The sequence below is a fragment of the Polychytrium aggregatum genome (genome assembly GCF_025602895.1).
Source record: "Polychytrium aggregatum strain JEL109 chromosome Unknown BJ171scaffold_244, whole genome shotgun sequence".
In the NCBI taxonomy this organism is placed as follows: Eukaryota; Fungi; Chytridiomycota; class Chytridiomycetes; order Polychytriales; genus Polychytrium; species Polychytrium aggregatum.
Genome location: NW_026516446.1, coordinates 15,877 through 32,547, shown reverse-complemented (window position 1 = coordinate 32,547; position 16,671 = coordinate 15,877).

Genomic DNA, 16,671 nt, shown 5'->3' with positions numbered 1-16,671 from the left:
CGTGTGCGACGCCGTGTCACGCACAGGAGCCATGCGCGTCGCGCACGCGTGATCTGTGCCGCGTCGCGGTTTCCTCAGCACGCGCGCTCGCCAAGTCACTCCCGCCTCTCGCTCGCATGAATCCCAGAGGCATGCTTGCAAGACTCCGAAGAGTGTGGGCTGTATTGAAGCTTCCCGGGCCATGCCCGTCTCACCCGGGCAGCCACTGCGACAGACCCGCCTCGCTTCGATCAGGAACACAGCCGCGGCTCAAACGGCTTCTCGATCGGCAGCACCAATCTCAGATCCCCATCGACTGGCTTGAGGGCCTCGTCGACCCAGTCCATCGTGACAAGATGCGGTCGACCTTGCAGCCGGTTGTTGCAAACGGCAAGGCCCTCCAGCACCATCCTCAGTCGCTCGTTCCACTGCCGCCGTGTCTCAAAACTCGCCCGGGGCTCATCGAGGGCCCGTTCAAACAAAATGTGGGTCACGTCCCTGGTCAGGACGCCGACTGTCAGGCCGCCATTGGCCGTCACCAAGATCTCGCCAAAGCGCAGAATCGAATCCTCGTTGTGCACCAGCGCATCCGCGTCGGTGTCAGCGCCATCGGGAATGAGCGTCAAGTGCGATGGCGTCCGACTTTCAAGAGCACGATCGTCGACAAGCGATCGGGCGATCCGCAGAGTCGTGAATTTGTGGATGTACACCACGGCTGTGGCAAAGAGGCGATGCCCTGGGGCACTCAGAGGAAAGTAGTGGGACTCGACATGGCTGACCAGATGGGAGCGCTCCGCAGAACTCAAAGTGCTGTTATCGAGCGCCCGCATGCCGCCAAAGATCTGCATGTCGCCACAGAGAGGTAGACACATGACAATTAGTACGCCATAGAAGGCCAAAGCAACAAGCACTTTGAGGCTTTGAGTCATCAGTCAACGAACACATGTCTCACTTCATTCCAATGCCCATGCACTTGCATACACTGCGCATGGCAAACATGGCAAACATGGCAAACGTGGCAAACATGGCAAACGTGGCAAACACAGGCTTACCGCTTGAAGGGTCTCGCTGTCCACATCATCCGTATAGCTGTCTCCGTACTGGTCGCTAGACTGCTTGAGCTCCCTCAGCTTCTGCGGGGTCGCATGAAGCAAGTATCTGGACAACCCCGAGTCAATTCACAAATACAAAAAGTCAGCACTGTCATGCCCGATGCGCCTTGGTCACAGAGCAACCTGTGCCCACAGGCAGCGCATTGCTTGCAGCCAGGGCTGCCGGATGCAAAACAAAACCCTCCGCACTGGCGTATCGTACTTGTGACCAACAAGCAACCGCTCCTTGGCTTCAATGCAGTCCAGGATCCACTTGGCCTTGATAATGTTGAATCGGTTTGACTGCCGAATGTTGTTTGCCTTGAGCCCTGATCAGTGTGATCGTGTACTTAGACCGCGCCGCTGATCCCTTTCGATATCGCGGACATGATGCTCGAGGCATTTTGATACATCTCGACTGCTGCTGGCCGAGAGCACAGACCAGCCAAGCTGCAAGAGCGTCTTACCAAAATGGTCCGAAATCACGTAGTTGGTTTCGTACATGGGATTCTGCACTACGGTGCCGCCGTGCTCAGCGACCACAAGCTCGATCTCGGCCTTGCCGCCTTTGAGATCCAGACTCGGAAGCACACAAAACTCCATGCCCTCGAATATGGGCTCCTTGACGGCGACTTGGCTGGTGTCGATGCCGAGATACTGCGCCGCGACCTTGTAATGCGTGGCCATGCTCCGTCGCAGCCGCTTCGAGCGCTCCAAGGATGCGTCATCGTCGCTCGACTGCAGCATTCGCCGCCGAGTCTGCAGTCGCCCCAGATTGGCCTGCATCAGCTGGTGCAAGTCTGCGAGAGACATCAAGTCGCCAACGCTCTTGTCGTGGCGTATGCTCACGAACCGTGGAAACCGCAGCGTCCAGCCCGTGGCGTACACATCCGTCTTGACAATCTCGGAGGCCTTGACTTGGACGATCCGGGAATGCTGCGGATCGATCACCATGTCGGGCTGCTCCTTGCTCTTGAAAGGATGGATGAGCCACGCAGGTGGTCGGGTTCGATCGTACGGCCGCCAGTGGCCCAGGGCCTCCTGTGCAATCTCCTCCTGCTTGCTGTACTCGTATCCGGATCCGAACCGGCAAAACGTCAAGAACCGCCGCTGACTCGTGGGTGTTCCTGATGCTGCATCCTCGCGGATGGCGCAGAAGAAGCTCGACAGCTTTTTGGATCGCTTGCCGCTCCCAAACTTGGCTGCCACGATCAGCAAGTCCAGATCATCTGACAGCTGGTCCATATACTCGGGCTTCAGCTTGATGCATCCTTCTGTCCGCTGAGACGGGGTGTAGACAGAGTCTTCTCGCTTGATAATCAGGCCCTCCTCCTGGCACATCATCCGCAGATCCAGCTGTTCGATGACCTCCTCGGCTGAGGCCACTGGGGTGTGGGGCAGGACCTCTATCCAGCTCTCGCGAGGACGAATGATTTTCTGGATAAAGCCACGCCGCTGAGAGAGAGGCTGGTCGACGATGGAGGTGCCATTGAGATAGACGAGATCAAAGACGAAGAAGCAGGGATGTTTGCGCGCCTGGAATCCTGAAGATAGTGGTGGTGTCAAACGCTGCAGTTGGTCGACGGTCGCCTCGTAGCGAACGACATCAAGTGCTCCTGCAAAAGCCTCTATAAAGACTTCATCGGGGCCAACCTACCGTTTCGCAAAGCATCTGTGGATACATTTGCAAAACAAAGGAAGGGAACAAAAAGCCGACATGGTTGAGCCACAAGTCAGAATCCAGTCAGAATTGCGACTGCCTAGAGCGCCTGCCGTCCGCCGTAGCTGCCTAATTCGCCTCTTGAGCCTCAAGCACGGGTAATTACGTTGCGTGGTTTATACCCTAGTCGTGCGGAAGACAAGTGGTACGAGGCGCATGCGATTGGGGAACCATGCGCCGCAAGCAGAAATCTCACCGAGCGCTGCTGTCTTGAGTGACCCAAAGCTTTCAAACCGCTCCAGCTCAGAGTCATAGGCCATCATCTCTCCATCGAATATGGCACTGTGAACAAGGGCAGGGTGTCAGCTGCACCAACTTCGGGCAGATAAAACGACTGCTTCTGCTGCACACAGAATCAAGCAGAAGCAAATATCGACTGCACCACATACTCTCGAACACGGGAAGAAAACGAAGCATAGATGTGACATGCCAAGGAGCCCTCCAAGGATGTAGAACCTGCAAAGAGCAAGAGCACACATGGATAAATGGAGGGGATTCGACTGGCTGGGATGGACTGTGCATGGCGTTGCTACCCTTCAACTATGACTCCTCACCATAGAGCTTGGTGTAGTCCGTGGCATTTCTGGGGAAGACAACGATTCAGAATGACCAGGATGAGCGTCAGCGGTCCGCTTCCCTCCAGCAAGCCTCGAAGAATGGCCTTCATGTCAGATAGAGAGCCACACGAAATAATTGAACCAGCCGCGAAGCAATACTGCTACGGAGCACATGGACCGACTCGCCAGCCGATCTCCCTCGATCAAGTCACCGGCAACTGCGCAACCGATAGCCCACCTTGAGAACCACTTGAACTCGATGCCGTTCTGAACCCTCTTCATGTGACAGAGCATCCGCTCGCCGTCAAGTTTGGTCTCGATTGTGTAGGAATGCTTGCTGGCAGCGCTCCCGTTGAACATCTTCTTGATCGAGTCGAGGGTCGATGGCAGCGACAACATCGGCTTGAACGGCTGGAATAGCTCGATTTTCTGTACCGCGGGCCGCGTGTTAGTTGATATCGGCAACATCACCATGCCGGAGAAGAGAGGAGGAGGAAGGACGCAAGCGCATCGAATGTGCCCCGGTGGTCATGGGATAGCTACCGCTTCGAACGCCTGACGCTCGGTCGGGTCGGTGAGTTCAGCCGCAATCTTTTCGAGATTACTGCACACGTTGAAGAGGTCGGGTGCATCGGGGTGCCATGTCCGAAGGACGATGGTCTCGGAAATGCCCACTTTCAGCTCTGCATGGCCCGGCGTTGCCCACCACACGAAGTTGCAAGCGAGAGGAAGCGCATAGAGACATTCAAGATTGCGATGCCCGCTTGTTAGGTTGCGAGCTGTGGAAGAATGCAAGCACTGTAGCCTCAGCTGCCGACTGACCTTTGAGAATGATCCGGATCAGCCACTTGTGCTCTCTTGGCGAATAGCTCTCTATCATTTCAGCAATGATCTGCCTTTGCTCATTCCTGGCAACGCCAAGTCATGCTGTGGGTTAGATGAGCACCGATGATTGCCTGCCGGGGCTCGGGGCTCTGACCTGTCGGCGGCTTGGCACAGACGATTCAGGCTTGTGTTGGCATCCTCGATCGATTGTCGGCTTGGAGCGTGCACCGAGCTGCGGGGAGCGAGAATGTCTTCCGCCATTTGGGCAAAGTCGCCGACTGCGGCCTGCAAAAGGTTACGCACGCAGCAGGAAAGCAAGATAAACAATAAGAGCGTCAAGGAAGGCAAAGGACGGCTACATTCGGTCGCACTGTCGAGACAAGAGCGCTTCCCGTCCCGGCCATGACGTACAGCCTGCGAGCCCTTCAGCGGACTCTTCCAGTTGATCCAGGATTGCGCTTCGGGCGAGGCCTTGGCGATGCCCAGGGCCTCGATATAGACCAGAGCCAAGGTGGCATGCTTCATGCCGTAGGCATTTCGCTCTCGATCCGCCTGAAGAGCGCGGGTTGGCACAACCGGTGATAGGTCATCGGAATCGGCATCGGCATCGGTATCGGAATCGGAATCGGAATCGACATCAACATCGACATCAACATCGACATCGTCAGTGTCGCTGCCAGATTTGGACGACGGGGGTGCAAACGAGGACATATAAGGGTGGCAGATGCTGCGGGGGGGGGCCGAACCGGATGGCGGACGGGTTGCCAAAGACTCACTTGTGGCAGCAGGAGACGCAGCGCCGGATAGAAGCCTCCCTTGGTTGCCCGCCACTCGCCCATGTACTGGTCAAGCTTGAGCCGCTTGGCCTTGGGGGGCACGCGGGAGATCTTCTCCAGCAGGACACAAAAGTCCCAGAACCGAGCGGTTGCGGCTGTGGAAGGGGCCTGCATGCTGTTCCAAGGGTGAACTTGCTTGCTGCACTTGGCTCTGGCGGCCAGATCCGAGCTGAGAGCCAAGTCGAGCCGAGTCGAGCCAAGAGAAGCGGCCCGGCAAAGCACATGCCAAAAGCCAGGCTGGCTGGGACGGGCTGCGCACGGCTGTCGCTCCAGCCGACAAGGGCAGGTGCGCGGCGATTGGGCATGCGACATGTCTTTGTTGCCCCCGTCTCTCGCCTGTCTTCTCGCCGCGCTCTCGCCGCGCTCTCGGCTCGTTCCGCCGGCAAGGCTGGGCCTCGCTCCTGCAGACCCACCACTCTCCGGCTCTGTCGCTCACAATCGCTGTCTCACTGCTACTCTTCCTTCCCGCAGCCATCCGCACCAGCATATCCATCGGCCTGCCATCTCCTGTCCTGCGCCGCCCTGTCCGGTCCCGAACAGCAATTCCATCCGCACCCGATTCTGAAACCAGCCTCCAGCCCGTGCTCCACTCGATTCCAGCCACCTCTCCACACTCTAAGATGCCTCCTCAGACCACCCACACCCACTATCCAACAACCCTGAGTGCCCCGGCTCGAGCACTGATCCTCTTCGTCATTGGATTCGTGATTTCCATCATCATCGATCACCTCCAGAAGGAGCACAATATCACCCGGTATCCCGCCTCGGCGACACTATTCGACTCTGCCTCGTGGCTGCCGATTTCCTGGGGCTTCTCGGCAATGCTGGTCGGAACCGTCTATCCCGCCCTGGACTCGTATTTCCTCAAGCAAAAGTCCTCCCCACAGAGCCGACCGTCGCGGCAGGAGTGGTCGAGTGTATTGCGGTAGGCCCTGCGTTTGTTTATTCCCCTTCCTGCGCCCATCCCCACTCTGGATATCCGCTTCTCCGACTGCAGCGAGAAAGACCCAGACCAGGCCAGATTCACCCCTACTAGGCCGGACCAGCATTTCATAGCTCCCGCATCAAGCATCGTAGCCCCGCTTGTCCACTCTGCCGTGTTGTCTAACTCTGCCTCCTCCATCAACCTCGCTAGATGCTGCGGCGGCTTTATCGGAGTCAACTACGCGACGTCGGTATGCCAGCGACAGTCATCCGCATCATTATGCATTTGTTTGTGCATGGGGAAGTTGTCGCTGCTCAAGGGTGGCTCTTGGAAAAGACGAAAGTTTATCCATGGCTGACAAACTTGAGGATTCCCTTTGCCCCTCAGAAACTCCCGTGGACCAGCAGCATCCAAGTCTCGATCACACTTGCCTTCCTGGCGATCGGCCTTTGGTTCCTGTTTGACCGAACACTGCACGGATTCATTGTTTCCGCCGTGTTTGCCATCATCGGAACGATGGTAGTCTTCTTCCTCGTCAGCCGTGGCTTCTATAGGTACACATCCAGCCCCTCTCCGGCATCCTTTGGCGGGGCTGTCCGGTCGTCGCTTCACCGAGGAAAAATGGCACCCGTGCGCGAATGCCGATTCCCGGCGTCGCCTGCCTTGCGAGTATTGAAAATCCATGCCGTGCCCGAGCTGATTTTGTTTGCTTCCGTTCCCATCCTCCCGTTAGCTTCACCAAGGCCGACTTTTTCGGAGTGCGCTCTTGGCTGCCGTGCATTCTCCACTCATCATCCATATGTTTTGGATCGATTGGCCGGCAGCTCGCACATCCGCTGGACACCGACGGCTGTGTCGACACCGACAAGAAGAACAGTTGATGTGCCGCCCTTCCCTTCTTCTCACATATTCATGTGTGAAGCCCTGTCCGTGTCGAGCATTGATGTGGAGCAGAGATGACGGCCAACGCATCCACCAAGGATGCCTGCAATACAACTCCGTGACCTCTCACTGCTCATCTCGCAGGCCCGCTAACTGTCGTCACGGCCTCGGTCCCGGCCTCGGTCCCGGATCGCCTGTCGTGCCCAGTCGCTGCATACCTGCTTCTCGTCGCGCTGGTCTCGTATCAAGAAAAAAAAAAGGGGCGATCTTGCTGGCCTCCATCGCAGAGATGGTCGCATGTTCCACAAACCAGCCGATTTTTGATTTGCCAGCTTGAGCCGCGCCACCGATCTGGCTGTCGGGCAAAGGCACGATTTCTGGATCGCGGATCGCTGCCCTCGTCCTCGCCCCGTTTGGAGTCATCATGAGGGTCGTTCTGCAGCGAGTCAGCTCAGCCAGTGTCCAAGGTCGGACCCAGTCAAATGGCATTCGGCTGCCAGACCGTGCCAGACCGTCGAGGCGAGCCACCACCAGCGCCCCTGCCGCATGATACTCACTCCCCACACGACACTGCTCCTTGCTGGTCCCTGTAGTCGACGGGCAAGTCGTGAGCGAGATTGGCCGAGGCATCTGTGCCCTCGTCGGCATTACGGTAAGCCTTGTGTCGATCGCCGATGCTCCAGCTCGCTGCAGATTCTTTGCCACACCCGGCAACAAACATATTCGCTCATTCTCTTCCGACCTCTGGCCTGTCCCAGGTCGATGACCAGGTGGGTGGGTGCCGACCGGCGCGGCAGGAAGAGTGCAGCCGAGCAAGAGTCGGTCCGAGATTCAAAACCGACCGGCCCCAGATCGGCCACAGACGGCATGCTGACGACTAGGTTCGTACTTGCCGGCATCGCAGGAAGCCGATCTTGACTACTGGTAAGTTCAGCCCGCCTGTAGGTACTTTGCCTGCGGTCGAAATACCAGAGCTTGGCTCGGCCAGCATTTTTGGGATCTGGAAAGTGTTCGGTTGCCAGAGAATCGATCTGGTCATCGTGAAGATCTTTCCCTCATCCTCCTGCGGCATCACCTCGACCAGCGCCAGGAAACTCTCCAACATCCGCGTCTTTGAAGACCAAGATGGAGCTTTCTGGAAAAAGTCGGTCATGGATCTCGACCTTGAGATCCTCTGCGGTGCGTGGCTCCATGCCCACATGATGCGCTGTCTCTATACCCACATCATTGGCTGTCTCCAGCCCCACGAGTCGCCGGTTCCGGCCAGCCAGTTGGCAGTTCGGAAGTCCGCATGATGGCGGACGATGTGATAACCATGCATGTTCCCTTGAACCCACCCTGGACAAACGATTCCGCCGCCGGACTACAGTGAGCCAGTTTACGCTCTACGCCAACACATTTAAAGGTTAATATGGCGGGCATAATCACTGCAGGGCTGGGCCTGAGTCGGGATCCTGCATACGGCGAGCTGCTCCCGGCATGGCCCAGACAGCTTTGTGAACGCCGAGATATGATATCGACTGCACGCTCACTCGGCATCAGGATCCAAGCCCGACTTTCACCTAGGTATGACCCAGATTGCTCCAGCCCGTTAAGCGCTCAAAGCTAGCAGCTGCAGCAAGCAGATTGATGACCGACGACACCGCGCCCAGCCATGAAGAGCACAGAGAGCCGAGACATGTACGAGCTGTTCTTGAACAAATTGCGAGCGAGCTACAACCCTGAGCGAATCAAGGGTAGGTCGAGACCTGGACGCAGAGGCGAAGACCCTTGCTGAAATTGCGGCTCAAAGCCATTGACAACTCTCGCTGTCTTGACGCGACGGGATGTGTGCGTCTGGTAACGGCCCTGATCCTGATCCTGATCCTGATCCTGATCCTGATCCTGATCCTGATCCTGATCCTGATCCTGATCCTGATCCTGATCCTGATCCTGATCCTGATCCTGATCCTGATCCTGATCCTGATCCTGATCCTGATCCTGATCCTGCATCTGCAAACAGATGGAGTCTTCGGGGCCATGATGCAAGTCTCCATCGTGAACGAAGGGCCAGTGACCCTGACCATCGACAGCCGCATCAGGGGCTGAACTACTGTCACTCCAGAAGCGGAACAGTCACTTTCTGGCATCGGCGGCACAAGCCTGCTGATCCGTAGGCCTCATGCGATTGTTTCCCGTCCTGGTTGGCAATCTCTTTGATTTCGTTGGTTTGGGGAGCATGGTCTTGAATACACTTGGTCGATCTCCCGTGATCGATTGGTGCATCCACTCGATGTGGGAGTGTGGTGCATCCACTCGACCCTCTGGGCAGTTCCATGGTATATCGATATCGATATCGATATGCTCGGTCTTGTCAAGTCGCTTGGCTTCCCGGACCTGCGCCATGGCCGATCAATTTGACCCCGAAATGGAAACTGTCTGAGCTTGCCTCTGATCGCGCGTCGCCCCAGATCCCCGCGGGACGGCCAAAAAGACAAGCCGTTCCCAGCCCCCGGAGGCCTCTCCCTCTCTTACCAACTCGCAGTCTACTCTTGGCTGCTGGAGCGTCGTGCCTACCGAGCAGGCAGATCCCATCGCGGCAACCCTGAGGTCCTCCGGAAACCAAGAGCCAATATGTTGTCCAACACAGCCTCAGCAAGCAGCGCCGGCACCGAAGCAGGCGGCGGAACGTCCGTCCATCACTCGATCACTGTCGCAGTCCGAGTGCGTCCTCTGCTGCCAAAAGAGCGAATGGAAATGAACGACCCAACATTCTCGTACTCCTCCGGAGGAACCGACAATAACACAGCTTTCAAACGGCTTGTTCAAGTGCTTGACTCCCGGGTCCTGATATTTGGTATGGATTAGAGCCGGCATCGATGCAGCTCGTGCGCGAAGGATGAGGACAAGCATTCTATGGCCGCTTGACCTGTCGTTGGAGCCCTGTGCCTGGAATTCGGCGGCGAGACCCGGGCAGTCAACACGTTGGGAGATGGATGATCTGAGTGCAAACGTGATCGCAGAGTCGATGAACCGACCGCTGTGTGCTATTGCCGCATTTGACCAAACGCCGCCTTTGGCGATCGTAACCGTCGACGATCAGATCCCAAAGATCCCACAGCAAGGTCAATCCGGACGTATGATCACCGTAGTCGCAGAAACAAAGAAATCCGCTATTCCTTTGACCGAGTCTTCTCCGAGGAGGCAAGCCAACAGGAGGTCTATGAAGGAACAGTCCAGCCGCTCATCGACAGCGTCCTGCAGGGCTACAATGCCACCGTCTTCGCCTATGGAGCCACAGGTTGCGGAAAGACACACACTATTACAGGTATGTACTATCTTTGCTCCGGTCTGAGAAATGCGACCACGACGAGACGGAGTATGTTGACGCAAGCTGCACCAAACACGGGCATGGGGACATTGGTCCGATTGCGACGGCTATTTGGGCGACGGTTTGTGGGTTTGAGCACTAACCGATCCTTCGATCACATTCCCTCGGGTACCTGCAGGAACGCCGTCGGACCCTGGCGTCATTTCCCGCACGATGGAGGAGCTATTTCGATGCATCGAGCAGCGCTCAAAGACCCACATCATCGAGTCGACTGTGTCATATCTCGAGGTCTACAACGAAACCATCCGCGATCTACTGATTCCCGAAGGCCCGCCGCTGCATCTTCGCGAAGATGAGAGCGAAAACCACGTCCTCGTTTCAGGGCTCTCGGAACACCACCCAAAGAACGTAAACGACGTGATGAAAATGCTGATCCTGGGCAATGAAAACAGAACACGCGCCCCGACCGAGGCCAACGCTGTGAGCTCACGATCCCACGCCGTTCTTCAAATCCGGATTCGGACACGCGAAAAGGTCACCGGCGTGACGGCGGTGTGGAAGAGTGCTACGCTGTCGATCATCGATCTTGCCGGAAGCGAGGTATGCTGCCACCGATGGACCTGATGCAGCTCCTGATGGCTTCCCAAGCAATACTGGTTGATTATTATTATTACTTTGAGAAGAGCACACATCAGTTGCACAGAGAATGAAACGAAAATGAACGAGACCGATCATTGCTGACCTTGCCTCGACTCTATCTGCTGGACTCCAATCTCCAGCGAGCTTCGGCGACAAAGAACAAAGGAGATCGGCAACTTGAGGGCGCCAACATTAACAGGTACGCGACTCAAGAGGGCTCAGCGAACATGAAAATGCCGAACCCTCTAGGCCGAGGCGTCTTGCGCGTCGAGTTCGACGTGCGCATTACATTTACACTTATGCGACTCGATCGAGTATAGCCTCTGACTTGTGCCCTCGCTTGGGTTCACCCCATCTCCTACAGATCGCTGCTTGCCCTTGGAAACTGTATCAATGCGCTCTGCAGCAACAAGCCCAATCACATTCCCTATCGCGACTCGAAACTGACTCGGTTACTCAAGTACTCACTCGGCGGAAACTGCAAGGTTGGCGCATATTCGCTTGCTGTGGGATAAACTAATCCTGGCAGCGTTGATCGGCGGTGTTGATCGACGGCTTGGGGGGGGGAATCCGAAGCAGCACCGCAGGGTCCATCCCCATGTGTTCTGGCTGATGCTCCCCTGGTGAGCACGCCACAAGTGGACCCGCAAGAGTAACACCCAGTGCGACCGTCTCTGCCCAGGTTGTCATGATTGCCAACATCAGCCCCGCCGTCGTCCACTACGATGAGACCCAGAACACTCTCAAGTACGCAAACAGGGCCAAGAATATTACTACAGTTGTTGCGCAAAACAACATTGATGTCGAGTACCACATATCCGAATATCCAAAAATTATCCGTGATCTGAATCTACAAATTCTGGAGCTGAAAGAAGAAATCGCCCACCGCGATCGTCAGGTATCAGCCAAAGCCAGCGCCGGGAAGGCCGCAGAAGGCAATCGCTCAACTCGCTCTCGATCGCTGCCCAACGAGAGCAGCGAGGAGAGCTCCGCGTTCGGGCACGATCTCATTCGACAAGTACACCAGCTCTTTTACAAACTGGACGAAAAACGTCTCGAGCTCACGGCTGCAATGGTCTCGATCGAGCGAAATGAGCACCGTCTCAAGTCGCTCCAGATACTGGCGGACAAGCTCTCGTCAATGTGCACCAATAGCGAGTCTGTCGGCCTTGCCGAGGAGCTCCTGTCTCGGCTGCAGCTTTCACTATTAAGTGTATGCGAAGAGCTTCACCTTAACAGCGCCAACCTGCGGCAGTACACGATTCAAGCCGAGGAAGCAATCAAAGCCGGTCGAAACGAGCTGAGCAACCTTCAAAATGGAGCCATCTGGCAGAAACTCAGTCAAGTGGATCGCGAAAATGTCAAGAAGGAAATCATGTTGATGGAGGTCATGTCGGAAAACTCGCAACTGACATTGAAGCTAGAAGTTCTCCGTGGCATCGCGACCGAGCGGACAACTGCAGTTGACAAGCTCTCTGCGAGTCAGCTTGCCGCGATCCAAGGACTAGAGGAGATGGCGCAGATCGCTCACAGCCACAACGACGAAATGCTCATGGCAATGCCCGAGGACATGATGGCTAATGTAAGTACCACGGAATGGTTGGGACTTGATATCGATATGTCAGAGTCGCAGTAGAACTGCAGCCGCAGCCTGGATGCAAAATATGGTAGGAGATCATGGCTACACATTTCTGTCGATTGACATGCACTCGATGCTTACAACAACAATCACGGTGAACCACCATCACTATCATTACCGGGAATATCATCCATCAGGTAGCGGGCGTCATTGCTGAGGTTGTAAGCCTCCAGGACGACCAGGAAACGTCGCTGCTGATCGACGAGGTGCTCGATCGACAGAACAAACGAATCGAGCATGCCAAAGCTCCGGCAAAGAAACATCGACGGTCGACCATGCTCGAGTCGCGACTCCGAGCACTGATGGTGAGCGACCTTCAAGACCCAGAACCCAAGCCGGACTCGGCTGGCGGCGACGCAACCGCTGCCATCAAAAGCAGCATCGAGAATCACTTCAGCTCTTATTCCTCATCTGCGGACGAGCATGCCTCATTCAAACGATCGGCGAGCGACCAGATGGAGTGCGACAACGACGAGACGCCGACAGCACCAAAGAAGCGCCGCATTGCCGCTCATGAGCCCGACGGCATGGCGGATGCCGATAGCGACGCTACTCCAGTGGCAAGCCACAGACGCGATGCCCCAGCAAATCCACCTGCGACTAAGACACCGACAAATGCCGGGCATCGGGTTGCTGCGCTGGCTGCTGCCTCTGCTAGCTCCGGCGGAGGGCCGATCCGCTCAAGCCCGATGAGAAGAACCACTCGAAATCGGGCACGGGAGTCCCTGATTCCCGTTATGGTGGCACCAGGGAGCGCAAAGAGAAAGCCCAAGGCCCCAGGTCCGGCGGCTTGGTCGACCCAGCTTGGACCGCAGCCAATCGGCACCGCAGCTCTGGCCACACAGATGCCAGCGCCAAGTGCGACAATGTTTACTTTCGAAGCCAAGGCATCTGCTCCGCCTCCCAGCTCCATCCCGTTCGGAGCTGCCCAGCTTGGAGCCGGATCCATGTCCAATATCGGGGCCCAGCTCTCGATTCGTCCAGCCGACAGTACTTTCGACCCTCGAAGCACTATGATGCCGCCTCCTTGGGGAGGAGCACCAATGACACTGACGACTTCCGACTCGGCAGCGACTCAAAGACGCCCCCTGCGCCGCAAAACCAATGCTGGATTGGACCCCAAAATCGAGGCGGCTGTGGACTGCATCCAGACACGAACACGATCCAAGGGGACAGCGGGAGCCGGAATGGAGGGCATTTCGGAGCCAGAATCGGGGCTAGGCGGCAAGATCGGCGGACATGTCGCCCGTCGATCGCTGCTCCCGGCGCCCCGAGATATGGGCAGGGTTGGTACCCGCTCATCAGCTCGGCTCCGGGCAAACAATCGTCTTTAGTCGATCGCAAATGAGGCGGCATATTGTGTTGTTATGGCCCTTTTACACTATATTCAGAAAAAAACGGGACACCACAGCCGTTTCCATGAACATGTAGTATGTGATGGCATGCGTCAAGCAAAGCCACAATAAATAGATCAGATCACTTTGGCAGCCTCCGAGTGAAGACCGCCGGTCGCTCTCCGATCTCCACAATCGACCTGCATACTGTGATCATGTTGCGCGCCGCATTGACGTCGCGATTCCACACTGTCCGGCAGCTGGGATTCTTGCAGCTCCTGACAAAGTGGGAATTCGCAACACTGGGCGCATCGAGTCCTTCCAACCGAACTGGCTCCAGGCACTTGGAGCACAATTGCGAGGTGTTGAACTCATTCGTCGAGACTACCTTGACGCTTCCATGATGGTGATTGGGACGGCGTCGGTGGTGCTCGAACTGCTCAAAGTACCGAGCGAACCGCTGCCTCCGAGGGCTGGATGCATAGCCCTTGCCCTGTCGCCATGATGCATTGCCAAAGGCGATCACCACATCGGTCCGTATCGGGGCGTGCTTCAGGACGGCCTTGTACATCCTGTCGACGGCCACTTGGCGTCTCTTGTGGCCCGTGAATCGATGGTGACGGGCCTTCTTGCCAAGGTGGAAGTCGAGCTGCACTCGCAGCTCCGGTCGCAGGACATGGGTGAGATGAACCTTGAAGGCCTCCGAGGACGACACCTTGGGCGAGGGGGTGGACGACATCCAGGTCTCGATGCTGAGTCGATACTTCATGGTGTTGTGCCACCTTGTGTTGGACGTATGGCCACACATGTGCTGATAGTGGCCATTGGAGAATGAGACCACCTCGTCTTGGTGGCCCGGTGCTTGGATGACCGCCGTGAAGATGGAGCCGACTCCAGGATCGATGCCAATCCAAGTGGTGCGATCGGGGTCTGGGCTGCCGATGTGCTCCTGGATGCGCTGCTCGGCAGTCGGAGGAGGCTCGGAAGTCTCGGTGTGATCGGTTCGAGGCAGAAACTTGACGAGACCGATGGTGCATCCAATGCCATCGGTGCTGATCTCGTAGTTGAACAGCTTCTTGTCCCTGACCCGCTCTTGGAAGAGGGAACTACGCAGCTTGAAGCAACTGCGCCGGAGACGATCCTGGTTGTTGACACCGTCCTCACCTTCTTCCTTGAGCATGTCCCTGGTGAGTCCAAGGCGCTTCTTTGGACCCAGGAGTTCCCAGAGAGTGACCGTGTCAATCTTGACATACTTGGCCGTGGCAGTGCATAGAGGAACCATCGTGCACACGGCCGGAGGAGTGTCAAGAGCGAGCTGCTTGAGAGCCCACTTGAGTCTGGCGGCCAGCTTGTTGATCTTGGACTTGGTGGTGCCGAGCTCAGACTTGGCCGTGGTGAACCTCTTGTCGTCGGAGGGAATGCCTTGGGTAGTGAGCTCGTCCAGCTTGGCCTGGCGCTGCAGCTCGGTGACTCGGAGGGCGGGCATGTCACAGTCGATCCACTTGTGGACATTGTCGACCATCTTGTCCCGGGCGAGGATTCTCACATGGTGTGAGAGGCGATGGAGGGCCCGGAAGCGGTCCTGGTCGTTGCTGTACCGAAACTCGTCCAGGACGTGACCAAACTCGGGATAGAGGAACTCGAGATCGGCCTTGGGTGGAGTCTGCCCTGGTTTCTCTAAGAGCTCAAGACAAGCCTCGATGGCTTCGTGCTTGTGCTTGTTGGCTGGGAAGACGGCAGCGCAGAAGCGGCGAAGGAGTCGCCAGTAGGCCAGATCGAGGTGGGTGGTGCAGTTGGTGGCATAGGCATTGACAGCCAGTGTGAGAAGCTGACTGTGAGCACCATCAGGCAGACGAGGGGCCGGAGGCAGGTCTGCGTGCCGAGTGGTCTGATAGTCGCGAAAGGAAGCGACCAGATGCTCGTTGTATTTCTTGGTGTCCCTGGCCGTCGAGAGGGCATCGGCCTCGACAATCGTGAAGCATTGGCGGATGAAAGCAGGGGTGGCCCTGGAGATGACGGGGACGGGAATATCCTGCTCGATGCACCGGAGGATGTGCAGGTTGAGCAGCCTGGATGCCTCGAACTGGATCTGGGTCATGGCCTCGACGGTGGCCTGGATCTTGTCGCGGAGAGCGGGATTGAGACAACAGCCATCCATCGTCTGCTTGAAGCAGCTGAACTGAGGGGCGGATGACCTTCCATCCACGAGTGGGACGACAGAACTCTTGAGGGGCCGGTATTTGGGACATTTGCTAGTGTTGCAACGTTCGTGATCGGTGCCATCGCACTGGCGACATCGCTTGCCGGTACTCGAGGAAGTAGATGGACCAGGCTCGGTGGGATCGACATCCATTGGATCTGCAGAAGCAGTGGTGGTGAGCGACGGAGCAACAGACGACCAAGCATGCGTGGGGTCAGAATACGAACCAGAGACAGGCTCCGACTGTGACTTGGCTTTCTTGGGCCTGGGTGGCCGAGGCTGGCCATCACCGGTACCCTTACGCTTCGGAGGCATGGGGGCAGAGGGTGCTGGGTGCCTGCCAGTGGTACTGGTCAGAGCAGAGACTTTTTTATCGTACAATAGCGCGATGATCAGATCAAGGCGAGATGAGGGAAGAAAGCAGCAGGACGAAGGTGTGGCATTTATACCCGAGAGCAGGAGCCCGTCTTTGCGGGCTGGTTGGGGAAGTGACCCTGTTCAAAAATCGCCGAGAGGTTCAAGCCAGGGATGTGAACGTGAGAACGGCGGCTTGATTGGAGGGAACTCAACCCCAGAAGCGCATCGCTCGCTCAATCAGCCGTGGGAAGACATCTGGAAGCACCCTCCGCACGACGGACTCGAACAGGGTCACCATCCCGACCCTGAATCCCTCGGACGCATTCAGCGCTGCTGCCTTCCTGTACTGGATGCTTCACAATCCCAAAGAAGTTCTC